The sequence below is a fragment of the Telopea speciosissima genome, chromosome 6, assembly GCF_018873765.1.
Source record: "Telopea speciosissima isolate NSW1024214 ecotype Mountain lineage chromosome 6, Tspe_v1, whole genome shotgun sequence".
NCBI lineage: Eukaryota > Viridiplantae > Streptophyta > Magnoliopsida > Proteales > Proteaceae > Telopea > Telopea speciosissima.
This window is the reverse complement of record NC_057921.1, coordinates 46,765,863-46,784,755: the sequence shown is the minus strand read 5'-3', so window position 1 is coordinate 46,784,755 and position 18,893 is coordinate 46,765,863. Positions and strand designations below refer to the sequence as shown.

The 18,893-nt window shown below is 39.2% G+C and overlaps 1 long non-coding RNA gene across 1 annotated transcript; it reads left to right on the top strand.

Annotated features, from left to right (window-relative positions):
• Positions 1-382: 382 nt before the first annotated feature.
• LOC122664991 lies at positions 383-18,682 on the top strand. The gene is made up of 3 exons (XR_006333410.1): positions 383-574; positions 18,270-18,395; positions 18,521-18,682. It is a non-coding gene; the product is annotated as an uncharacterized LOC122664991 (long non-coding RNA).
• Positions 18,683-18,893: the final 211 nt, after the last annotated feature.

Here is an 18,893-nt window from a genome sequence, read left to right as displayed (position 1 = left end):
TCATTTATGTATACCGTCGATGCATCAGAAACATTCTCAGGAGAGATCTATGCGAGCTAAACATGCAAAGATTACATAATGGGGACCACATCTTTTTGAGCGTTAGCTGGGACTGGACAAATGTGATTAAAAAAAAAAAAACACAATATAACTAAAGAATTGTTTAAACCATATACTTTATAATCTAACCGTCTGATCAGAATATTTTTTCAGAACTGTGAATGTTTATTCTAATCCAGCGCTATTATGCACGTGATCACATCTAAACGTAGATAAATGCCCTTGCTATCTCACCAAATTTACAGTTCAACTGCTTCCTTTCCTTTCTTCTGTGATTCTACTCAATAGTAACGATTGGACCAAAAAGTATCGTTATTACTACAAATCCTTTCTCTTTCACTTCCCAAATTTCAATCAGAGTCTCTGGTTTTTCGTGCCCCTCGCTCTCTTTCTTTCTTTCTTTCTCTCTTATCGTTCAAGGATTAAAGAATAATAGATCAAGACAGGTTACCTTATAAAGGGAGCCGTCGAAGCGAAGCGAGAAAAGCGCGGATATCGGAAAGCTTATGCAAAGGTGTCTTTCTAGTTTCTTCTCCGTTTCTTTCTCCATTTCTGTTCAAGATTTTTTTCTTTCTATCTTTCTGTTTTGTTCATATCTAACACTGCTGTAGTTAAATTTATCAGAGTTTCTTGGATCTTTAAATTTAGAGACTTTGATTCAGTGTAAGATTAGTTAAGTCTATTGAGGATTTTTAGTATTATTAATTTTAAAGTTTGTTGGTGATCAAATGTGGTCGCAGATATTTCAGGCTCCGTATGATAAATTTAGTGACGGTTTTTGATTCGCTGTTTAATTTAGTGAAGCTTTTTCTCAACTCTTGTTTTGTATAATTATTGTTATTATATTTTGGTGAATTGGATGATGCAGAAATATAGAAGGAAGAGGGAGGAAAATAATGAATTTAAAGAAGGCTTGTTTTGTTATTTGATTATATAGCGGATGTTTAAATTTAGGGGTCACGGTTCTGTGGAGTTAATTGATTATGTTAATTAGCGGTTGCAGTCATTTCCGGTTTTCTGCAATTAGTGATTTTTAAAAAAAAAATTATTGTTATTTTTTGATTTAGAGTCGAACATGGACAAATTTCCGGTTTTCTTTTTTTTGTTTTCCTTTCAAGTTTTGGTTCCTGGATATCATATCCTTGGCCTCTGCCAATTTCTGTTTGGTAGTTCTATGTTGTTTAGAAGATGTATCATACAGAGGTAGGCACATGGTGTTGGAAACATTCTCTCTCTTTTCGTCAATACGTTATTATGATTGTCATTCTATGAATTTTCTTTTCCATCTCGTGACTTGTATGGAAGATGGATTTTTTCTGCAAGTCTTGGATGCAGATAGATCGCTTTGTGTGTAAGTTATAGCTTTTTTTTTTTTTTTTTTGTTTCTCTAAGTTATCCTTGGGAAGATAGGCTCTTTGGTCAGGTTTCTCTGTATATTCTTTCTGAGAATGTAAATGCCCTCTGTAATAGTTCAATGTACAGGGTATTCTCAGATGTGAGTGGAAAATTAATAATACTTCTGTAATTATATTAACTTACATTTTCAGAATGTGGGAGTTTCTTTAGTAATGTTGTATCCAAGAATTGAAGCTTTGGAGAAAAGTTAATTCCATTTGAAAGAGAAGAGTTTAATGGTCCTTATCTACGTGTCATTGTGTCCATGTGTTTGGCCTTCTTTGAGGGAGAAGAGTTAATTTATGTTTGTGCCTCATGTATTGGACTATTGCACAAAATTCCGACTAGGAACTGATGTAGTTTGGACTGGCAGTGCCCTTTTAGAGTTTAAGGTTTTGAGCCTTATTTTATTTGTTGAGGTACTGCAGCTGTTAGCAACAAATTTCCTGCCACAATTATTAGACTGCATAATTCAGTTGGTTGTGCTTTTTTTCCAATATTTCAATAAATATTTCTATTGTTAGTTGTTACGCTCTTGGAGCTTTGTTTGTTATAGCTTTTACTAGAAGTATGTGCTCTATTGTTTCTTACTATTGTTTTGTGTTTGAGGCTGGAATAAAATCCTTATAAACCACACATTGGCTTTGGGAAATAATCAAGTGCTACTAGTCCTTGTGGCCAGAGTAAATCATTAACTTCCACAAGCAAGTGTAAAATGTGTTGCCAACTTTTCAGTCCATGGAGCATAACACTTAACTTGATGTTGTACATCAAATATCTTCCACGTTCTCATTGAGCTTCTTTCCAAATGTGCAATTTGGTTCTATAGATAAAATATCATTTTGGTATTGATAAAAAATAATAATAATAAATTAAGGAAAACTTGCAATTCAATTTCCTTGATCCTATGCCCACCTTTGACCTAGAGGGATTTTCCTTGGAACTTATTATATATTGTTCAGATGTGTTTGGTAATACACCTTGATTTCTATGCATACCTTGTCAGATGCCTTATTCCTCTCTTGAGAGATCTATTGTATATACTGTACATTTGAATGAAGTACAGCTCCCATACCAATGCATGGAAGCTTCATAAATAGTTAATAGTTTGTAGACTTTAGCAAATGGAAAATAGCTCAGGCCTTTTAGTATCTTCTTTGACAACCCTAGAACACATGGAAATGCCTAGAAAGCGACTCATTAACTAGATGCTGGGTTTTGTCATGGTATATTAATGTTTCCTTTTGATATCATTTTGGTAAGGAGTTTTTGTTGTAGTCTCAGTTTTCTTTCCTTTGCTGTTTTTTGTTAAGTCATGAGAGTGCAGTGATAACAATTTTTTAAGCAATGATTGGAAGGGTTTTATTAATATATGTTTTGTAGATTAATCTGTACTGAAAATTTTATAGCAGAAGCATGGTGAATGAGGAATTCAACCAAAAAAAGAAAAAAAAAGAAAGATGTAAATTGTTCAGAAAAATGTATCAAGAAAAAGAAGAAAATGTAATACCCTTAAACCAAATATTGCAAATTATCTTCAACTTGGAAACCCGAACACCTAGGTATTCTTTCTTAGATGCTGTCTATTCCATGGATCACCCAATTGATGTGCGCATATATTGAGCACTTACTCTGTCATAGATTTACTGATTCCTCTCCATTTAAATCCCCCCAAAGGAATAGCATGGGAGCCATCTTCCTTCCCCCCATCACCTGTTCCTCAAAGTAAAAACTGAAAGAAGCCAAGTCCAAGGAAATCCATGTCTCCGGGCTTTCTGAATCAACTACGAACAAACAGTGGAAGGAGGCCAAATTTACTTTCATGCTATATCACAGAAAATGAAGAGATGTTTTGAGGGCTTACTTATTTCATAGAACACACCTGTTGGCTCGTTTGCAACCTCTTCCTTAAAGATAATCTATCCAAAAAAAAAAGAAGGAAAAACTGTCTACCTCAAAGATGGTCAAGAGTGAGTAACTTATCAAGAGCAGCTCTCAACCTAGAATTAATGTCCTTAAAGATCAGCCACTATGATAATCTTAATGGAGGTCTCAAAGCTGGAGTTTGTAACCTATTTTCAACAAACAATGGAGTTTTTCTGACCCATCTCCCCCCGGGCATCTGTATCATTGAACTGGACTGAAATATTGGGTACAGAAATACTCAACCTGCAATTAGGTGGGATTTTGGTATCACTCCTGATGTCTAGAGTAGTCTCTTAGGAAGCACTTTGTCTTGTTTCCTATTTTTTTATTCTTTTGGGAGGTGGGGGTTTGCAATTTACTATTCTTGTGAGTGATTTTTGTAGTTAACAAATACTTACTGTAGGTGGTGCCCACACAAACTAAGGAATTGATTCTTGGGATGAGAAGCATAAAAGTTTTGCTTCAAAGTACAACTTCGAAAGAATGAAAAATCCAAGAATCAGTCGTGGAAAAGAATTCTAGTGAGTTTAAGTTGGGAGAAGGAAAAAATTCTTTCAGATTCACTCTGAAGAAGTGATACCAACTTTTCCCACATATTGGTGCAAATTCAAACCCTAATTTTGGGAAATAGGGCTAGAAGGCTTGCTGGAATGATTGGAATCTAGTATGTGTGTATAAGGAACAGATATAAACACTCTGAAATTTATCATGAGTTTGATAAAGAAAACTGATGAGGACATAATGAATAACAAAACAGATGTTTGGAATGGAGAATAACAGATTTCAGACTTGGGAAATAGATAGAAATTGATTAATTGAATAAAAGGACAGAACAAGGAAGTGTGGAGCAATTGATAAATCATCAGAACAGGGAAGATTTGAGGGTTGGGAGAAAATTGATATCTAGTAAAATATAAAGCAGATAGACTGGAAGTTTTGTCAAGTCTCCTACGGGATCTGTTCTATCAAGGGGAAAAAAATAAGATCCCTCTAACTTAATTGAACGGGCAATAGATAAAAGAGGATATGACAGAAAACAGGGCAGTGTATATGGGTATGTAAATAGATGAGTTTAAATCTGATTTAAGTGATCAGATTTAATAATGAATAGTAGCTGAAACATATTTATGAAGTTTCAGATCAAACTAAGCACAGAAACAGTAGAAATAGAGAAATTGATTGAACAAAAGAACGGGGAAAGAAGTTTTGCAGGGAGTGAGAGAGTAAAACTAACGTGATAATTGAGAAATTCAGAATTTTACTGAAGAGAAAGAGAGAGAGAGAACTTGAGAGTAAATAAGCAACCACACTGGCCTTTGCATGTCAGAACTTCAATGCCAAAACTGAACTTTATTTTTTCTCAAAAACTGTAAATGAATGGAGGCTACATCTTTTACTGTCCCTAAAGTAAGAAACCACCAACTCAGACTTGGACTCTACAAAATCTATTAGTATACTGACTCTAACTCTTAAGAACTAAAACTGGAACTCAAACTGTTGACATAACAGAAGAACTGCATGAAGATCCTCTCAACTTAGCTCAATTTGAACATCCAATATTACATATTTGCCCCACCAGTGTAAAATAGAATATAAGAAATTTTCAGCTACCAACTTGAGCCTCTTTATGGGCGCAAAATTGATCGAGGTCTTGTTCATCAACCTGTTTTGCCATTCTATTATGTTCTGTGAGAGAACCAGAACAGTTGGTTGCCCTACAGATCTAATTCATAGTTCCAGATTTAATTTTCTGATCTGATTTTCTATTTCTCTCATTGCGTTTCTCTGTTATTCGACACAATTATCAATTAATTTGCTGGTGAGTGTTTTGGTTTTTAAGTGGAACCTGGGTCCCCTGTTATGGACGATACTGTGACCCCATTTCTTTGACCTATGAACCCCACTGAAACAACTCAAATTGGTTTTGAAATTTGGGGTCTGGTTCCTCATTTATAAGCGATTCAAGAGGGGTATAAGAATTGTGTGTAAGATTTTTTTTTATTGGTCGAGTTCCAAGTTGTTTTATCTTTGCTAGGCAGTAAAGGTACTGCAGAAGAAAGAGCTTTGAAGAATTGTAACTATTTCTCCATCCATATATTGAATTTGTTATTGGTTGTTTTAAGAAGCCATTATGTTAGCAGTCCTTTATGTTGAACTATTTAAAGCTAGCCACCGATAAGTTAGTCCTGTTAGAAATATGTTTTTCTTGTTTAGTGTGGAAATATATTTTTCTGGGATCGATTAAGTGGAGTTGGTTAGAAGGAAAACGGAAAAAAATTGGGTTGAATATTTTAAACCTTATTTGTTAGGTTATATTTTAGTTTTCAAGGCACCTACCTTCTGGAAATAATTTATAGAACTCCTTTTCTAGAGTATACTTAGAGTTACATACGGTCAACTTAATCATATTTGAAACAAGGTGCAAAATCTCGCGAAATTTCGGCGATATTTCGCCAAATTTCGTATATCTCGAGCTGTCCGAGATACGATACCAATCCAAAATGAAAAAATACCATATTTCGACGATATCTCGTGAGATATCGATGAAATATCGTGGACTCACGATATATCGCGAGATATTAAAAAAGTCACTAAAAGTGTCACGTGCAATATTTCGAATATTTCGGTCATCTCGTTTTGGAAATTTTGGAAATCTCGGTAATTTCGGTAATGTCGTTTCGAAAATTTCGGAAAACTCGGTCATTTTGGCATTTTACACCCACAGGAAAATACCATATTTCGAGGAAATTTCGGTCAGACCGAAACACCGAAACGAAACGAGATTTAGTACCATGATTTGAAATGAGTTTGCTTATACCTTCATTGCTTCATTGCAACTAGGTTGAAATAGGTTAAGAACCTTTATCTTTCTTCTTCAGTTATTACAAAACATATCACCCATGGATGCTGGCCTTTGTTATTGATGAACAATGTCTGATAGATAGATAAGAACCTTTATCTTGTCTCTTCAGTTATTACAAAACATATCACCCATGGATGCTGGCTTGGGTTGTTGATGAACAATGGCCAATGGATACTATTTCCTTGCTTTATTCTCCTCCTTTTGTTCAAATGGTTGCTGGTTCTGGTAAAATTTGGAGTAAACAAATGCCACATAGTGAGTTAATTTTTAATTTCTAAAGTATAAAGGAGTAAACAAATGCCACTTAGTGAATTAGTTCTTACTTTCTAAAGTATAAATGAATTATTTTGGTTACTTTTTATACTCCCACGAGGAGTCGGATTTGTTATAATTCTATAAGCAGATCCCAGGGAGGATGCCAGTAGAATAGTCTGCTGTTAATTTAGGAGGTTACAAATTTTTGAAGACATATGTTATACTCCCACAGTCCCACGAGGAGTCGGATTTGTTATAATTCTATAAGCAGATCCCAGGGAGGATGCCAATAGAATAGCCCGCTGTTAATTTAGGAGGTTACAAATTTTTGAAGACATATGTTGTCTTTAGATGTTGCAAGTCCATTGCATAAATCTTGGTTCTGCAGGCTTTACCATGTTGATAGCGTAAGACTTGTTTTTTGAGACCTAGCCTTAATTCAGCTGGTTTGTGATGCAGTTGCTCTAGTTTGGTTGGACAAACATGAACCACTTTGGAAGCCCAAACCGAGCGTTGGTTCTAAACATAGTTGTCACGGCATCTAGGCGACCCAAGGCGCTGGAGAGGGTCCAAAATCAAGGCGACCAAGGCGCCTGGATGCCTAGATGGTGTCTTGACAACTATGGTTCTAAACCAGTTTTCTGGTCTGGCAAGGGCTGGTAGTTTGCTTAGGATGCAATATATATTTTTTTTGATCGGTACAACAGAATGAATTGAGTTGTTTGGTTGAGGCCTGTGTGGCTGTGTGTGTGCGATCTTCTTCCCACCCCCCCTTCTTATGCGATTTCCTCTCCCCTGTAACTCTGAGATTTATCTCAGACTTCTTCACTTCTCCTAATCGTCCTTCTACTAATTTGATATCAAAGCTGAAGGATCCATCATCCTTCCCCATCTCTCTCTCTCTCTCTCTCGGTCTCCCTCCCCTCCCTTCGATTCCTGACTCCTGCAGCAACACTCCCTCCCTCGCAACAACCCATCTTCCTTTTTCCACCCGCAATGACTCACAAACCCACCCACCATCCCCACTGTCACCTCAATCGAACCCCCGTCAGCACCAAAAAAAAAAAAAAAAGATGTGAGAGAAGAATTTTAGAGGTAATCGCATCAAGCATTCCTGGGTTCGTCGCTGCACTCCGGTGTACGATACTCGCAGTCTCCTAATCGAAGTTGAAGTTCCACTGCTGGTTCCAGAAATAGGAGACAGTGCTTTTACATGTTTTCACTGGTTTTCCAAAGATCCATAGCAGAGAATCCAGCTCCAAACTTTCATGTCACCCGATAATCTCGTGTGGGAGACTTCTCCTTCACTTACTGGTTTTCCTCTGACGTTGTGAAGGAGGAGACGATCTCCTCTTCTCGAGCCACCTTCTTATTCCTTATTTTCTTCTTTTTTTTGGTTTTCCCATTATACTCCCTAGCACCTTTTTATTCTACCTTGTCTACCCCAACCTAATTTTGTCCCTCCCTACTTTTATATTTTAAATCCCTTCAAGGTTCCTTTTATTTACGGTTCTGTCATTGTCATTATAAATTTCATTTTATTTATGGGTTCTGCCACTAACTCCTTGATTTGAGTATCCTCTTATTTGTGTGGGCCATAGTGATTCCAAATACGAACCTAGACTTGGATTTCTTTGTGTTTAGGTTTAACATTTGCTTGCCCAACGGAAAGCTTGCTGATTTGTTTATTGATGAAAGACAAAGCGGCAATTTCGTCTAGCGATCTATGGTAAAGATGCTATCAAAGAGTGACAAAACCATTATTGAGTCTGAGGATTATGTATTCGTCGAATTCTCCGTTTCTCAAGTATTGTGATGGTGCTTATTGTGAAGAGTTCGAATCTTCTCATTGCATTATTAAATTGGGTCAAGATTGGTTAGAAAAACGAAAAGGTGTTGTTGATTGTGATAGAACCTACAACTTTTTCACATGCGCCAAACATTTGTTCTTCATGGATTGGTTGACGAAATATCCTTGGAGTCAAAGAAGGTGATACCGATAGTGCAGCCACAGGATGGACCGAATGAGCCAACACAAGAGGAAGACCACTCAGATATGGAATTACAAGTACCGGTCAAGGAAGACGAGACAAATATTATGGGTGAAGATCCAACGGGCTCTACTGCAACACCAAGCGTTCACATTGAGTTTGTTCTTCCTCACAGTTTTTCCAGCCATCGATGCAACCCTAAGGCTTCATATTTTGGATTTTCTTCAAGTTGCAGACAATGAGCAGACAACCCCTGTTCGTGTGCTTGTATTTCTACTATTTTACAAAACTCGTTGTCGAGTTTTCCTCAACACTGGGGGAATTGATGCAGCCATGCAGGTGCACTATCTTGGACAGGCCCAAACTCGTTTGGGAACCCAGACCGAGAACCGGGTCCAAATCTGGGTCTATGGTCTATTAGGATATTTTAGGACTATTTTTTTTTTTAATTTAAATCTTATTAGGGGATAGCTATTTACGAAGTTAGTAGTTCCCTTAGTTAAGTAAAATTAGTTTTCTTAGCGTATTCCCTTAGTTGAGTAAAATTAGTTTTCTTAGGCCTGATTTGGTATGATTTCTATTTCAATTTCCATGGTGTGATTTCTATTTTGGAAATTGTTTGGTTTGATTTTTAATCTGGAATAGAAATTCTGAAATATGTGAGGAGACATTTCAATTTCAATTCTGAATTTGAAATTGATTTCACTATTGCACTTTAATGAGCACATGGTTAATTTGATGGGCAAAGTATTAATTTCATGTTAAAAATAAAACACCACCCTTCTTCTCCTCCTTATGATCTCACCACCACAATGCCCCCACCACCTCCCTGCCACCACCACCACCACCACCACTGGCCCACTGCCACCGCCACCGCCACCGCCACCGCCACCGGCCCATTGCCACCACCATCACTGCCATCACTACCACCATCACCCCGCCACTATCGCCACCTCCACCACCACCCTGCCGTCACTGCTGCCTCTACCACCACCCCCTTTTCGGTCCTGCCTGTCCTGCCTACGCACTGTCACCATCATCCTCTCCTAAAGAAATGTAGAGAATTTATTCTTAGAAATTGAACAACCAAATGGATTTCTTATTCTTGAAATATTTCAAATTGATCCAACCGAAACAATTTCAATTTCTTGACCAAAATCTATTTGTTGACTAATTCATGAAATCAAATCCAAAGTTGAAATAGAAATCATACCAAATCTGGTCTTAGTTCCCTAGTTGGGTTAATTTCTATTTCTTGTTTGAAGTTTTCTTTATATATTGGCTTGTAACCGATGATACAGATTTGACAAAAGAATGAACTGAGTTGTTTGGTTGAGGCCTGTGTGGCTGTGCGTGTGTGATCTTCCCCCCCCCCCCCCCAGTTAATATTTATGGTTGATTGATTCTAGTAATGAATGAAGAGTTTACAGCATGAAGGAGAAGAGGAAGAAGGAAGAAGAGAGGAAGAAGAAGACAGTTGGAGAGAATTGTGGAAAATTAGGAGATTCTTCTCTTAACATCCATTTACTTCATTAAGCCATAATTAGGAAATTACAAGGACCTCCCTAGGGAGGTAAAAGAGAAACATAATAAAAGTTACAAAATACAACTCTAAGACATGTGACATAGACATGTACTAAAGTACCCCTAGTACATACACTTTAACACTCCCCCTCAAGCTGGAGAATAAATGTCATACATTCCCAGCTTGGACAATAAGGTACTGAAGAGACTAGGAATGAGACCCTTGGTGAAGATATCTGCTACTTGATCACCTGTCATCACAAAGGGAGTACAAATGCACCCAGAATCCAGCTTCTCTTTGATGAAGTGTCGATTAACCTCAATATGTTTGGTTCGATCATGTTGAACCGGATTATGGGCAATGCTTATAGCAGCTTCGTTGTCACAATAAAGTCTCATTGGCCCTTCAGTTTCAAAGCTCAAGTCTTGAAGAAGTCTTTTTAGCCATATAAGCTTACACACTCCATGAGCCATGGCCCTAAACTCAGCTTCTGCACTGGATCTAGCTACAACTCGGTTGTTTCTTACTCCTCCAGGTAACTAGATTACCACCCACAAAGGTACATGATCCAGTAGATCTCCTGTCGAGACGAGCACCATCGGATCTGTGTAGCCTTCAATCTGCAAATGGTTATGTTTGGCAAATAGAAGGCCTTTTCCTACAGGATTTCAAATATCTAATGATGCGATGCACCGCATCCAAATGTCCACTCCTGGGGGCATGCATGAATTGACTCATCACTCCAACTGCATAAGAGATGTCTGGTCTAGTCAGGGAGAGATAGATGAGTTTCCCAACTAATCTTTGGTACTTGCTTGCATCTATAAGAGAAGAACCACATTCATCACCAAGCTTATGATTCAGGTCAATGGGAGAAGTTGCCGGTTTGCACCCTATCATGCCTGTCTCTTTCAAAAGATCCAAGACAAATTTCCTTTGGTAGATGTTGATTCCTTTCCTTGATCTAGATACTTCAATACCCAAGAAGTATTTCAAGAGTCCAAGGTCTTTGATCTCAAACTGTCTAGCCAAATAAGACTTCAAGCTGTTTATCTCCGCAACATCATTCCCAGTTACCACAATGTCATCAACATAGACAATGAGAGCTGTAACTGTACCATTACCTCTCTTGATAAACAAGGTGTGGTCAGCTTGGCTCTGATAATACCCATTCTTTAAGATGGTTTGTCTAAATCTCTCAAACCAAGCCTTAGGAGACTGCTTGAGGCTATAGAGAGCCTTCTTCAAGAGACACACTCTCCCTTCAGCTGAGGGACACTTAAAACTAGGTGGAGGTTGCATGTACACTTCCTCTGCTAAATCTCCATGAAGAAATGCATTCTTCACATCTAATTGGTACATTGGCCAATCTTTATTGGCTGCCACCGAAAGAAGAACCCTGATTGAGTTATGCTTGGCTACGGGGGCAAAAGTCTCCTGGTAGTCAATGCCATACACCTGACTATACCCTTTTACAACCAGTCTAGCTTTGTACCTCTCCACTGTACCATCGGATCTATACTTGACTGTATAAACCCATCTGCATCCAACTGGAGTTCTCCCCCTGGGAAGATCAACTAGTGTCCAAGTATTGTTCTTCTCTAGAGCCACCATTTCCTCAGTCATTGCTTGCATCCATTTTGGATCAGATAAGGCCTCTGTGACATTTTTGGGAATAGAAGAAGACTCAAGGGCAGTGGAAAAAATAATACCTTTAGGAGAAATGGAGTCATAGGAAACAAACTGGGCTATGGGGTTAGTACAAGCTCTCTTCCTCTTTCTCATAGCAATGGGAAGATCTAATTCAGAAGGAGAGGAATTACCCGACTAAGGAGGATGAGACTGAGGATGTGGATCCAAAGAAGGGTTTCGGCAGGGTTGCTTATACCATGGTTGCTTCCCTTTTTCCTTCAACAAGCATTCACCTCTTGTGAATACACCATCTTCTTTGAATCTTATTCCCTTGTATTCTTTTTTTTTGCTAGCATCACCACCACTACTAGCATCAATACCAATAACAACATCCACTTCTTTGTACTTTCCAATATCAAATAGGAATGGGGAAGTGGAGGTAGGCAAGGGAGATAGAAAGGGAATGACATCAGCATTCTGTTCACTGCTAGTACTCTCCCCCTGAACAGAATGTTGAGGGGAAGAAAAATAAGGGATAGACTCAAAGAAGGTGACATCTTTGGAGAGAAGTCGCCTTCGGGAAGGAGGATGGTAGCACTTATACCCTTTGGTGGAATCAGAGTAGCCCAAGAAGATGCACTTGAGAGCTTTTGGATCGAGCTTGGTACGGGCTGATTTATTGACATGAACATAACAAACACAACCAAAGACTCTCGAAGGCAAGGAAAAAACTGAGGATTGAGGAGAAAGAAGAGCCAGTGGAGATTTGGATCCAAGAAGTGGAGTTGGCATCCGGTTAATAAGAAATGCAGCGGTAAGAAGTGCATCCGACCAAAAGGTCTTACGCACATGCATACCAAAGAGAAGACCCCTGGTGATCTCCAGCAAATGGCGATTTTTGCGCTCAGTCACCCCATTTTGTTGTGGGGTGTCAACACCAGCCAGTTGATGGAGGATGCCATTATCAGTAAAGAACTGTTGGAGTCCTCCATACATGTACTCACCCCCCTTATCAGACCGAACAATTTGAATGCGGGTACCAAACTGAGTACTAATAAGGTGATAAAAATCCTTGAAGGCATCACTAACATCACTCTTTTGTTTCAACAAAACAGTCCTAGTAGACCGAGAATAGTCATCCACAAATGAAACAAAGTAACGAAATCCAGATAAAGTAGTAGGGGAAGGCCCCCAAACATCAGTATGAACAAGGGAAAAAGGTGCAGTAGATCTATTACCACGATAAGGATAAGATGTGCAATAGTATTTAGCAAAAATACAAGATTCACACTGAAAAACATAAGATGAAGGAAAAGAAGTAAACAAATGGGGTAACTGTCTCCTCATAACAACAAAAGAGGGATGACCCAAACGCTGATGCCAAAGCAGTATAGACTCTAAAGTACTACGGTCACTCCGACCACAAACATTGCTGCAGCAGTAGATTGGGCAGGTAACCGTGGTTCAAGAAGATAGAGTCCTCCTTTCTCAGTCCCACTGCCAATAACCCTCTTTGTCTCCAAATCCTGAAAGACACAATAGGAAGGAAAGAAAATAACACAACAATGTAAGGATTTGGTTAGGTGACTCACTGATAATAGGTTAGTAGCAAAATCAGGAACATGAAGGACAGATTCAAGGGAAATAGAAGGAGTAACTCGCACATTACCCTTACCAGAGACAGAAGAAAGGGAACCATCAGCAACCCTTACCTTGTCCCGGCCAGAGCAAATGGGTTAGGAATCATAGTACTGGGACATACCAGTCATGTGGTCAGAGGCGCCAGAGTCAATAATCCAGGTGGGTGCAGTAGAAGGAGTAGAGATCTGCAGAGCTGAAGCAGAAGTAGCTGACCCTCCAAGGGGAGACATGAGCCGGCGGAGGGCGGCAATGTCATCCTGTGACAGAGAATCAGGAGCAGACTGGAGTCCAGATGTCTCAGACTCGGATGTCACAGAGTGAGCCCGAGCCCCCCCACGCTTGCCTCCACAGGCACTAGAGGAACCACCACGCATACTAGGGGGCTGCCCATGAAGATCCCAATACCTGTCCTTGGTGTGTCCAAGCTTGCCATAGTGATCACATTTGAACCTCTCACGGTGATCTCCACGAGTTGGCCCTTAGCCTCTTCCCCCACTTTTCCAGTCTCTGTGGGGGAAACAAGAGCAGATCTCTCTGTTGATGGTGTAACATCTATAGTTGTTCTCCTGGTTTCCTCACTCTGCAAGTAGCTGCACACGTCATCCAGAGATGGAAAAGGAGATCTCCCTAGGATTTGCGAGCGAAGAAGCTCATATTCTGGGTTAAGACCACCCAGCAAAATTAGGACTCTTTCATTTTCACGGTTCCTGTAGACCATTGCCTCATCCTCAGAATTGGACAGGTGGATATTGTTATAGTGATCATACTCCTCCCACAAACTGATAACAGTGTTGTAGTAGTCAGATATGCTCCTATCGCCCTGTTTCATATGAATGATTTTTTGAAGGATTTGATACACTTTAGTTGCATCACCAACTCTATCATAAATCTTGGAGGCACTGTCCCAGATATCCTTCGCAGTCTCCTTGCTCATAAACCTCCTACCTATCTCAGGTTTCATGGAGAATATCAGCCAAGTCATAACAGCGGAGTTCTCAGTCTCCCACTGGACATAGCCTGTATTAGTGGTAGCAGGAGCCTTGATAGATCCAGTAATGTATCCCAATTTTCCCCTACTGCGGAGGGACAACTTCACAGAACGGGACTAATCCAAGTAGTTGGTATGGTCCAATTTCACAACGAATATTTGGGTGTTGGGATTGTCAAAGGAGGCCATAATTGGAGCACCACTGGCCGGAATTGGTCCACTGACCTCAGAATCAGCCCCAGACACCGTAGACATACTGCCAAACAACTCAGGGGAATGCAAAATAGAGCCTCGTATAAATGGGGAGACACCTCAACCCAACCACAGCAAGGAGAACAGCAAGCAACAGGCAAGCCAAGAGCATACACTTGATGAAAAAAAAATTAAAAGAAACACAAACTAAATGTTTCCACAAACCAAACAACAGCAGCACATATCATCCAAGGCCATAACACTACTCAAATCTGCCACTCACAACAATTAAGAACCACACAAGACAGCACATCCTCAACAAGGTCTTCAACAGAAAAAAAAGAGAAAATACCCTGCTGGCAGTATCGTGGATGACAGAGTAGAGCTCTCAAACCTGCTTCATGTAGCAATCAACACCTTATGAGCCTTAAAGAGGACCTCAAGGCACTCAAAAAGTCCCAGCCCCAAAGCAAATCAAGCTGCCAACAGGCAGCATCGAATAGAGAAAAGAAACCCACTGGCGGAAAAACCTGGGCAGCAATAGTTGGAGCAGCACTCCTCGAGCTGCTTCTCTCTTCAACCGACTGTTGGAGGGGTTGAAAGGACACCCCTGGGCGATCCAAATGCACCACACCTCATCCCAAATGGTTGAGAGATGAGGGAGAAACGAAAAAAGTTGCAGAGGCTGGTGGTAAAATGGTGCAGCTGCTGGAGCTTCAACTCTGCTTCATCAACATCTGCAGTCCCTCCATTCTATATTGAATCAAGGGATGGAACTCCAAAGGGATGTATTGCTTCACATGGTACAGGCATACAACCCCTAATGGAACCCTAAAGAGAAGAAGAGTCCCAAAGAGAGGTAGAAGAAACAAGGCAGACCCTAGCCGACTCTCAAACCAGAGGACCTTGATTCTCTGATACCCAGTTAATATTTATGGTTGATTGATTCTAGTAATGAATGAAGAGTTTACAGCATGAAGAAGAAGAGGAAGAAGGAAGAAGAGAGGAAGAAGAAGACAGTTGGAGAGAATCGTGGAAAATTAGGAGATTCTTCTCCTAACATCCATTTACTTCATTAAGCCATAATTAGGGAATTACAAGGACCTCCCTAGGGAGGTAAAAGAGAAACATAATAAAAGTTACAAAATACAACTCTAAGACATATGACATAGACATGTACTAAAGTACCCCTAGTACATACACTCTAACACCCCCCCTCTTCCCCTGCAACTCTGAGATTCATCTCAAAATTCTCCCCTTCTCCTAATCGGCCCTCTACCAATTGGGATTTAGGCAATGCAACTATAGTTTTCTAAAGCCTGAGACTATTAAAAGACTTGCCAATGGTTTTGTTATACTAGTGTTTGGTTGATCATGTATACAATATTGCCTAGTATATTCCCTGTTTACTTGACTGTCTTTGTAATTTTTTTTTGGGTACTGTATTTGCCTGTTTTTCTTAGTCTATGAAAGAAGGTTAGTACTTAGCAGTGAACATCTAATCAACTTCCTAATCTAGCCAATTATGTTTCTAATCTCTTGCTTAATTTGCCCATAAATTTGCAATTATAGAAAATTGCCTTATTGATTCGGATTGAAAGATCTAAAAGAGCCAGGGGCAGGCCTGAAATAATCCTAGGAGAGCCGAGGTGGTGGGGAAAGACATGCATAGCTTAGGTCTCATTCTTGTATGACTTCGAACAGAGCTGATTAGAGAACCAGGATTCATGTAGCCTACCCCATTTAGTTGGTATAACTGTATAAGGCTATGTTTTTGCTGTAGAGATTTGCCTTATACCATGAGGATAGAACTGGGCCCATCTAACGGTATTGATCAAGGTTCAAGAAGTTGGTTTTTATCAGGGTTTCGACCCTGGTTGAAACCTATAATTTAGATTTCGACAGAAACTTGACCGAAATCCTGCATTGTTTCGTTTGACCATAGAAGTGGTCAAACGACTATAATTGGACTGAAACTTGACAGAGACCTTAATTAAGCATCCCTAAACACTAGAACCTTTAGATTGTTGAAAAAAACACTCAAATTGTTAGTTTGATTTCGTACATTAGATTGGAAGCGTATGCCGTATGGCCCGTACCTTGCCTGTATATTTCTCAAAAATAGCCTATGTTACACATGATTTAGTACTATAACATATAAAATATAATGAAGCCAATTAAAATATGCAATTGCAAGTTACAAATTGAGAAAAATCATTTAATATCATTAAATTTCACAATATTACATCATAAGTGTACAATCACGGACTTCACATCAAATGTGCAAATAGGCAAAAGTCCCCTGCCCTTTGGCCTAGTCTCCTACTCTATGTTAATACCACATAGGGTTTCAGGTGGGCTCAAAAGATGAGGAAGATTTGCTGCTGAGTGCTGACAAAACCGTTCCTTTGACTTGATCACAAAAGATGGCTATGTCATGGTATGTCGGAGGAAATGTTCTAAGTCCATCACAACAGCCTGATATGTCTCATCATCCATATACTCTAGGTACCCCAACCTCGGATACAGATCACTGGGTCGGGAAGAAGAAGATGCTATCCACGAAAGATGCCACATCCTGTGACTGATCATCATGAGTAGTGCGGAATGGAGATGATGAAGAGCCATGCTGATCAAACCCGCCATACCAATGCTAGATGTGTCTGGAAATGATGGTGCGCGCCAATGTCCTGACTGCCTGAACCAAGTATATCCGCTGCTACCCTCCAGTCTGAGGCCTCCAAGTGTGTTAGACAAGGAAGAAACATCTATGTCCATGTTAACGCTGTCGTGCTCCTCATCTGGTCCCCATCTGCTGTGCAGGCCTCTGGTATAACGTGCATGTGTGGGGGGCATGTGCACCATTGACTGTGAGTCTGTAGATCGGCCAATGGTGACCAACATAAATAGAATTGAGCTCCAACCACTAAGTATTAACACTATGTTGCAAAAATTTGTTGCAAGATAATCAATTCTTTATACCAAAAATTTAAATCGTAATTTCAAAGCGGAAAATTAAATTCAACTCCATGAATTCATTGATAGGCTAATACTATTTAACAGATAAAAATTGAAGCCTAACCACTACATATTTACCCCTTTTTTTTTTTTGTAAAAAATTACTTTTGAAAAAAAAAGAAGGTATTACGTCAAACTGTGAATCTTTAAGCAATCTTCCTCAAACTTGCTAAATTTCAGTTATAGATGACTTGAGCAAGCGTCCAACAAGTTCTTCCACCAAGAGTTGCAGCTGGAATGGCCAAAATCAAGTTTGGAGTCAAAATACAGGTTTTGGTTGAAACATGATGAGTTGAGTTCGAAATTGGTTGAAACAGTACCCATTTCAAACGACTTATGGTATTTAAACTTAAGTGAATGTAACATTTCGGCGAAACGAAATCACTGAAACGTGTCGAAATGTTGACCGTAACATGCAAGTTTCGGCCAAAATCTGGTAAACCTAGTGAGTCGCATAGCATTTTGTTTCGAGCCGTGTTGAAACCGATTTTTTTTTTTGGTCTATTTCGACCATCTCCACCAACTTCTTGAACCATGGTACTGATTGATATTGACTGGTTGTAGACTGTTATGGGTTTTCCACGAAAAATATAAATTTTGATTCAAAAATATTTTACCATTGGTACTTAAGTGGACATCTGATTAGAATGTTGGTGCTTCTCCTAAAGCTTTTGATTCACTAATTGAACTTTCATTGTGAAAATTAAGATTGGATTGATTTTCCCTGTTAATTGTTTTCAATAGCACTTCCCCTCTTTAACTGTTAAGTGTCAACATGAACAGGTGAAACAAAAGATGCCGTGTTCCATTCGGAGAAGCAAGAGCAAAATTGAGAAAGTTGCCAAAGGAGGAAGTCGATCTCTGTCAAGGACATCTTTAGAACAGGGCAAACAAAAAGCTTTTTCAAAGGTAATACTCTTTTGTTGCAAGGTTTAACCTTCCAAATGGTAAACTCCCGTTGTTAATTTGCTTTTGGTAATTCATTTACTGTCTGTGACCTGTTTTGGATGATGGATGTCCATATCATTTTTCAGGATCGTGAAGTATCTGATTTCATTCGGAAGAATTCTGATCAAAGGTAATATATGATTTGTGTAATGTTTTTTTTGTTTGATGCCTGGAACTCGGGTTGATTTGTGATAAGTTGGGTTGGTCTATGGGAAGCGTATAATGTAGCTGATTCTCTCTATGCATAAGTTGTTAAATATAGATATGGTGTTATTAAAATTATAAAATTTGTAGCATTTAGATTTTACACATTCAATAGCTTCATATATTTTTAATCATTAATGAAAACTTTTATTGCAAGGAGGAAGAGGCAATACTTGGAAGAAAATATACTGGCAAATAAGGCTGACAGAGATAGACCCCACAAATACGACTAGGACAATAAAACACTTCCAGAAC